At 41.1% G+C, this 8,346-nt stretch overlaps 1 long non-coding RNA gene across 1 annotated transcript in view; it reads right to left on the bottom strand.

Annotated features, from left to right (window-relative positions):
* Positions 1-7,690, bottom strand: part of LOC114604048 (uncharacterized) — an 8,148-nt gene extending 458 nt beyond the window's left edge. Inside the window, exons 1-3 of the long non-coding RNA XR_003708213.2 lie at positions 7,578-7,690; positions 3,210-3,368; positions 1-1,505 (exon numbers count right to left, since the gene is read on the bottom strand). The exon at positions 1-1,505 is cut by the window's left edge and continues 458 nt beyond it. This is a non-coding gene — a long non-coding RNA (uncharacterized LOC114604048). The remainder of the gene's footprint in view (positions 1,506-3,209; positions 3,369-7,577) is intronic.
* Between the last annotated feature and the right edge of the window lie 656 nt (positions 7,691-8,346).

Below are 8,346 nucleotides of genomic sequence, written 5' to 3'. Positions count from 1 at the left end.
TGTTCCTGAACTCTAGAAATACATTTTTAAAAAAACAACCAAAACTTCAAACAGTACAGTGGGGTCCATGTCACATTTATATTTTCCAGCCTTTACAACGGCACCTGACCAACAAAGTGTGACTTCTAATATCACTCAACAAACATTGGCCACATGGTACACGGTTACCTATATTTTGTTTGTTATCACTGTCACATCAATATCTATTGGAAACAAAGCATTTCTCTAAGCAGTTGAATCAAGAAAGACAGCACTTTTAAGCATTTCATTAATTTTGTACTGATTGTTATAACCGACAATTGGGTAAGTACTCTGAAGGCTCCTGATAGTCTACTCTGGAGTAAGAGACTGCAGAATGAATTGCTTCTGCCATGGCTTGTATTGCACAATCTGTTCGTCTCAACATGTTCTCATGGCTCTAAGGAGGTGCTTTTTTAGGGTCCGTCTACCTGCTGTCACCAGTGGCTGGCCGGAAACCCCAGCATCTTTCTCACTGCTCTTTCCCAAAATTCTTACATATAAAACGCTGGGGCTCCATACATTGCAGTCATGTGTGTCTGGACATACAGCTATTGACTGAAGTTCAGACACTAAAAGTTTTTCAGCTAGAGAGGCTCCAGGCATGAGATACACCTGCACTAGGGCTCGATTTCTTTATCAGGCCATCGCTTAATAAACATGAAACCGAACTGCAGTGAAGAATCATGTAGTGTGAGAATGAGCAAAAAACCTTTGGGCAGGACATTGTGGTCTAGAGTTCTCAAGCCTGCTCTTGCCTATAGCACAACTTTCCCCCTTTAATAAAGAACTTTTCCTACTTGGTATCAGATTATTATTATTTAACCCTTAAACACCAGTATTTGTAGAATGTGGGCCTTAAGCATATAAGGGTGCAGAATAGGAAGTAGATGCAACAAGTTGGCTTAGAAATTGAAAGTATCTCTACCCCTGCACCACTGAGAATTTTGTTCAGGGTTTTGTCTTAATAGGTAAATCTATTCCCTTGTCACTTTTTATGATGCAAAATATTTAAAATGGGGAGTTAGCTCATTCCTGTATTGCAGGGCTGGGAAATCCGTGATCCTCCAGACCTCGTTGGTCACCCAATTCCTGGCAGCCCCAGCCAGCCTGGCAAAGGGTTGTGGATAATGTGGTTTGTAATCTAGGAACCTGGAGGGCTACAGGTTTCCCATCCCTGGTTGCTTGCCAGCCAACGGCAAGCACTAGTGTGTAAAAGCAATTTGTGGCTGTTAACTGTACTTATTTGTAGATAGAAGACTTAAACAAAAATACTTGTGCCTTTCAATCTAGAACTCTTTATAGAATGCCAGTGCATTGTTTGAAACTGCTTAAAAGGATTCTTATGTTGGAATGGTGCCTGTGGCTAAAAGGATGATGAACACTACTATGACGAGGACAACGCTAACAATAATTATGATCATTTTAGTGTTTTTCCACCACATCTTCCTTGAAATCTTTGTAGACGTCTTTTGGAAACCGTGAGCCTGAAAGCAAATGGAAAAAGGCACAAGTCAGTAAGCAGGGCAACACACCAAATGGATGAAAGCGGCTGCTTTAGAAATGTGGAAGTAGCTTTGTGTAACTTACAAATTACCCCAACAGTTGGTAATTGAAGTCTTAGCTTGCATTGTTTTTCAAACGGATGCAATTCAAAGAATTGTGTGTTAACACACTTAAGCTGTAATCTGAACCCTACTTAAGTGAATAAGCCCTGTTGAATTAAATAGGATTTATGAGTAAGCATGATTAGGATAATGCTGTTAGCTTTTTTCCATCAGGCTGCCTGAGTATTTTGAGAGCTGGTGGGATAGAGAAGCGCAAAATGAGCCTAGAATATTTCTCTTCTTGGAATTCAGTGTCGTTGAAGCTGGTTGATTAGCATGAATTGATAGTTAAACACTTAAAACAGTTTCTTTAAAGGCCCTGATCACCAATTTTCTTGGAGGAGTAATTTGTGGTGAGCCCCCAAAGTAAGCAACTTGCTGCATTGCTAGCAAATGGACCACGTGGCTTCCCTGTGGATCCAACAAACTTCTTCCATCAGTCCAAGGATTTACACTTGTGCAATGGAGCATACCCCTCTCTGTGCCCCTAAATCTTACAGGTGTTACCCCCATAAGAGTGTGCAAGGAGAGATGGGAAGGAAGCTACCGTATTTTTCGCTCTATAACACGCACTTGACCATAACACGCACATAGTTTTTAGAGGAGGAAAACAGTGGATGTATGATTTTTGTGGTTCATGCTGTGGCCACAAACATGTGATCTGTCAGTGAGTTTGGGGTAGCCCAATGTCAAAATCCTGAGGATCCATGTGGATCCATGCTTTGTAACCACGTTTTTGCACCACTGCGGCCCCAGGCAACGGTGCATGATTTTTTTGGTGCAAGCTGTAGCCATGGACATGCTATGTGATCTGATGGTGAATTTGGGGTGATCCAGTGCAAAAATCCTGAGGATCCATGTGGATCCGTGTTTTGTAACCATGTTTTAAGTGGGGAGGGAAGGAAAAGCACTCAAGGGACAAGGAGTACGTGTGGGGTGGGTGGAGAAGGATGCTGCTAATAATGCAGGAGAGGGGTTTAAGGGGAGAAGGAACACGCGTGGGGTGGGTGGAGAAGGATGCTGCTAATAATGCAGATGAGGGGTATAAGAGGAGAAGGCTCCTCTCCCATTTTGCTCCTTTAAAGCAAGCAGGCTCTCTGTCCCTCTCTCCTCCCCACTCAGCAGCTCTTCTCCCGCTTTGCTGTTTCAAAGCGAGCCACGGAGGAGGGAAGGAAGGGGAACCATGGATCCTCTGCTCACAACTGCAGCAGATCCCCCCGCCATCCGTAGGCATTCGCTCCATAACACGCAGAGACATTTCCCCTTTCTAGGAGGAAAAAAGTGAGTGTTATGGAGCAAAAAATACGGTACATTTGCAGAATCGTACATCCTTTCAGTGGTTCTCAACCTTGGGTCCCCAGATGTTTTTGGCTTACAACTCCCATGATCCCTAGCTCACAGGACCAGTGGTCAGGGATGATGGGAGTTGTAGGCCAAAAACATTGGGGACCCAAGGTTGAGAAAGGCTGCGTGATGGGGTTAATACGATACAACCCTCAGATCCTGATGCCAATCCTCAAAGAGTCCGCTTAAAGCCATTTTACCGATAAATATTCTGCACAAAGTAAATGAATGTAGAATCACCGCTGTTTGGAGATCATCGCTTCGATCAGCCAGCTCACTCAGCCGTTCCTCTCTGTCCAAGACTTTTTCAATATTCTGGCTCATGACATTTTTCACATCATCCACTTGAACTTGAAGTGTAGAAATTGCAGCATCACCGTGTTTCTGATCAAACGCCATCTGCCCAGGATAAAGTTTTCATTTCACTTATTACACTTAATACGAATAATAATGCTAGCCGTGGTTTTGTATAGCAATGTTTCCTGAAAAACAAGTCAGTCAGCCAATTATAGGCTATTTGAAAACCTAATACAGTACTGAATTATTTCCTTGTTTCCACCAAGTCTCTAGGTTTTATTCAAAAGATTTCTTTCCTAATTTTTCAGTCCTAAATTCATAGCAGCTCACAGCTGAAAACACAGAAAGCTACAGGTAGAGTAAAAAAACAACAGTAAAACCTAATATTAAAATGAGAAATAAGTAAGATTAAAAATGCATTTGTTTACTAAGCATTTATCAACACTGTAATAATGCCTTTTAGTATTTTATTTACAAATTTCCAAAGCGGTATTAAAAATCCAGCACAACACTCTTGCCATATAAAGCCAACAGGAAAAGTAATATAACACGTTAAATACAACAACCTGCAAGATAAGAAATCAAAACCAACCATGAACCACCTGTTAACTCATTTAACTTTTAGTTTGGACAAGTAATTGGACCTTTTTAACCCCAAATGGTATTAAAAAAAAGCAGTGAGCCCACTATATTAAGGTTATATTTTAGAATTGTGCGCTTTCTCTGCAATGTTATCACACGGCCACTAGAGGTCATCTGAGCACTTCTACAAATTAATAGCAAAACAAAAAACATTCCCATGAGGTTAGCGCAATTTACTTTCACAAAACAAATAAATGATTAAACAACACTGAGATGCATGAAAATTCCTGTCTCTCCTCACCCATCCCACTTATCTACCATTAAAGTGCATAGAAGTAATTATCTGTACTGTCCAGTATCACAAAATTCACTATTATAAAGGGTTACTAATATTATTTCCTTCAGCTCTCTGCGGAGATAATGCAGATTTCAGAACGATCTAAAAGACTGCAGAGATTAGTGTCATGTTTGCTCTTTTGTAAAGGCTTCTAACATTTGCTTTTTGCTGTCCCTTGTTGGATCTCAGGAATGCTCTAAGGAGGCACAATGATAACACACACAAAATGTGTTGCTGGATCAGGCCCGTGGTCCATCTAGTTCAGCATCCTCTTTTCGCAGCAACCAACCAAATGCTTGGAGGCTACTCACAAGCAGGACCTGAGTGCAGCAACCAAGAGGATGCCAGCGTGGTTAAGGAACAGAGTCAAGGAAGCTTACTGGAGGCAAGGAGCCGTTCTTCAGAAAATGGTCCCTTATCCCCAATGAGAACAAACATTGACCAAAGAAAGCAGAGATGGTGCAAATAAAGAAATGCAAGGAGCACATTTCAGCTGAGTTTCTACTACAGTGGTACCTCGGGTTACAGACGCTTCAGGTTACAGATTCCACTAACCCAGAAATAGTACCTCAGGTTAATAACTTTGCTTCAGGATGAGAACAGAAATCACGCGGCGGCAGCGGGAGGCCCATTAGCTAAAGTGGTACCTCAGGTTAAGAACATTTTCAGGTTAAGAACAGACCTCCAGAACGAATTAAGTTCTTAACCCGAGGCACCACTGTATTGTGATTTTTAGGAACTCCCAAGCCTTACCGACTTCCCTTTCAACTTCACTTTTACCAATCCCCTCATTTGGGCGCACAAAGAACTGTCTTGCATCTTCCACAGTGAAGAGACATACAAAGCATTCTGCCAGCTTCTCTGCAATTTCTGTTAAGTTGTGGGTGAACATATCAGGCAACACAGCGATTCTTATTCTTATCATAACAGCTCTTGTTTATTCACAGGCCAGAACAGAACTGAACTGAAGGGTTCAGCCAGCCTGCTTATATAGAGCTCCACTAGAACGCAACAGTAACCATTTTCTGTAACTATCCAATCACTGAACGTCACTTTCGATCCCTTATTTGCATATGTGGACCTGAACTATCTACAGTATCCCCCTGCTGGCCCAAGGTGAGAACTTCAGTACATAACAATTTCCTTTTCCTTCTTTGGCACACCTTTGACTCCCTTATGATCCAAAGGTCCAGCTGCCTTCGTAGCCCATTTCCTGCTTCCAATGCACTGACAGTCTTTTAAAAAAAATTATTCCAATGCAGCAAGACACTCAGTTTCAGTCAAATCTAGTTTCCTAATCTTGAATCTGAATTTACAGAAAACAAGTAGCAGTCGACATGAGAAGGGCTTATCTGCCCCTCTATAAGCATCTGGTTCTAATTTCAGCAATTCCTTTCAGTGCCAGTTAGTGACTGATGAACTGTTATTCTTGTAACATGGCAATTTAAGACTTCACATGTAAGAATAGCTATGCAATCCCCCACCACTCGCAGAACTTCAACAACAATGGATTCCCATTCTTTATCAGATTCATATTTACTGGAAACTCAATCTAACCATACAGCATAGTACAAACCAAAATTAATTAGCATTCTGGGAATAACAGATATGTTAAAGTGGGGGCCCCTATACATTTACCAAGTGTGGAAAGACTGAATTTCGATATCCTAAAGGTAAAGGGAACCCTGACCGTTAGGTCCAGTCGTGGACGACTCTGGGGTTGCGGCGCTCATCTCGCTTTATTGGCCGAGGGAGCCGACGTACAGCTTCCGGGTCATGTGGCCAGCATGACTAAGCCGCTTCTGGTGAACCAGAGCAGCGCACGGAAACGCCGTTTACCTTCCTGCCGGAGCGGTACCTATTTATCTACTTGCACTTTGACGTGCTGTTGAACTGCTAGGTTGGCAGGACCAGGGACCGAGCAACGGGAGCTCACCCCGTCGTGGGGATTCGAACCGCCGATCTTCTGATCGGCAAGTCCTAGGCTCTGTGGTTTAACCCACAGCGCCACCCGCGTCCCTTCGCTATCCTACACAGCGATTAAAGGTGTTGGACCTCTTCTGCTCTTTCACATCTGACCACCTTTCTTTCACATATCTGTTATATCTGGGAAGCTGTGCCATAAAGGCTCCATAGTAATGGCACAGAAGCTGTGCCATAAAGGCTCCATAGTAATGGCACAGGAGCCCATTTTTCCCTACATGAAAGTAATGCGTGTATTAATACAATATTAATTCTTTAATAATAATAATAATTAATTCTTTAATAATGATAGAACAGAATCCAATTCAACATTACATACACTGTTATTGTTGTTTATTTTTCTCATTGATAATTTTACTGCTTTATCTTCTTTTCTAAACCTTTTTGATTTTTTCTTTTTACAATCAGGCAGTGTGTCCATTTTACGAAATAAATACAGTAGTACCTCAGGTTAAGTACTTAATTCGTTCTGGAGGTCCATACTTAACCTGAAACTGTTCTTAACCTGAAGCACCACTTTAGCTAATGGGGTCTCCCGTTGCTGCCGCGCCGCCAGAGCACGATTTCTGTTCTCATCCTGAAGCAAAGTTCTTAATCTGAAGCACTATTTCTGGGTTAGCAGAGTCTGTAACCTGAAGCGTATGTAACCTGAAGCGTATGTAACCTGAGGTACCACTGTAAACCACCAAGGTTTTCCGAACACATATGGGGCTGCTGCCCCTGCTTGCTCAGCTCATGGACTCCCTCTCGCCTCCCATAACACTTGACCCAACCCGCTCCCTGCACAACCCACCCACCCTGCCTATTCCCTCCCAGCTCACCCCAAACCTTTTAAAGGGGCTTGGGAAACTACTCTCTGAAGCACTGCCCACCCCCCTTTAAACAGCTTGCGTTGTCCGCCTGTGCTGCCTGCTGTTTTGTGGTCACGCCGGAGTCACAGTTGTGGTGACCGCACAAACTGTAGCGTGACAACAGCCTTACAATTTTACTCTATAGTAAGATTAGTTTCACACTCCATTGGCAATGCTGATTCAAAGCCCCGGTAGCCTCTTGTGGAAATCATTCCAATTAACTTTTGCAGGAGTGAATAAAACAAGATTATTTTACCTAAAGTAGCTTTAGAAGATCCAGGAGAAGAGTTAAAGTACTTAAAAGTGTATGTTTGTTTCCTTCTGCTCTTTGGAAGGTATCTGTCTAATGTGATGACGCAGTAGGAAGCAATGATTGAAACTTCTAGTTAATATTTTACTACAGTGACTAGTCTTTTTGGATACGCTGTACAAATACTGAACTCAGAATGTTTCTGCTGCAGAAATAGTTATTTTACTGACACAGTTAGATTTACTGTAAATAGATTGCTCATCTAGTTGTTTTCTAGAGAAGTGAGAGAAGTTGGCAAAGTTACTTACCATGTATTTTGCTAATATCTCTTCAAAATCTGTTCCCAACTCTCAAAACACAGAGCAAAAAATGCTTGTGATATCAAGGAGTTACTTGACTGCTGATTGCCTTGTAAATCTGGAGGGAAATTGAATAGTTTAACATGGGATTCAAGAATTCTTTGATCAACACAATCAAAATGTCAAATAGACATCAATAGGCATATGAAGGTACAAAAAGGAATGGGATTGCTTTAAAAGCTACCTGACAAAATATGGTTCCAAAACCAATACTTGGTTGCGCTTAGATTTATCTCACAGATATAAGGGGGGACGGACTGATTTTAATAAATATGCAGAATATTTGTCACTTAAGAGAAGCGTTGAAGCCGCAAAGAGATGGAGGGAAGTCAACTAATAGAGCAGTTTTCCGTAAAAGAAAGAAAGAAAGAAAGAAAGAAAGAAAGAAAGAAAGAAAGAAAGAAAGAAAGAAAAGAAGGACTACAAATATAATTTCTTTCTGAGAACCCGGTGTATAGAATATTCAAATCACTGTTTGAACAATTTTGTGTACTTGACTAATTCATTTTCGTTTATTATTTATCCTTTTTCTTTCCCCCCCTTTCCCCTTTTCTTTCTTTTCTTACTTTTACTTTTTATTTTTGAATATTTGGATGTAATGTTTAATTCATGCTTTCTCTGTATTTTTTAAAAATGCAATAAAGATAATAATAATAATAATAATAATAATAATAATAATAATAATAAAAATAATAATAATAAAAAAAACCTGGGCTGC

Source organism: Podarcis muralis, chromosome 9 (genome assembly GCF_964188315.1).
Source record: "Podarcis muralis chromosome 9, rPodMur119.hap1.1, whole genome shotgun sequence".
Lineage (NCBI taxonomy): Eukaryota > Metazoa > Chordata > Lepidosauria > Squamata > Lacertidae > Podarcis > Podarcis muralis.
Note: the sequence above shows the minus strand (reverse complement) of the source record. Positions and strands in the feature narration are given on the sequence as shown.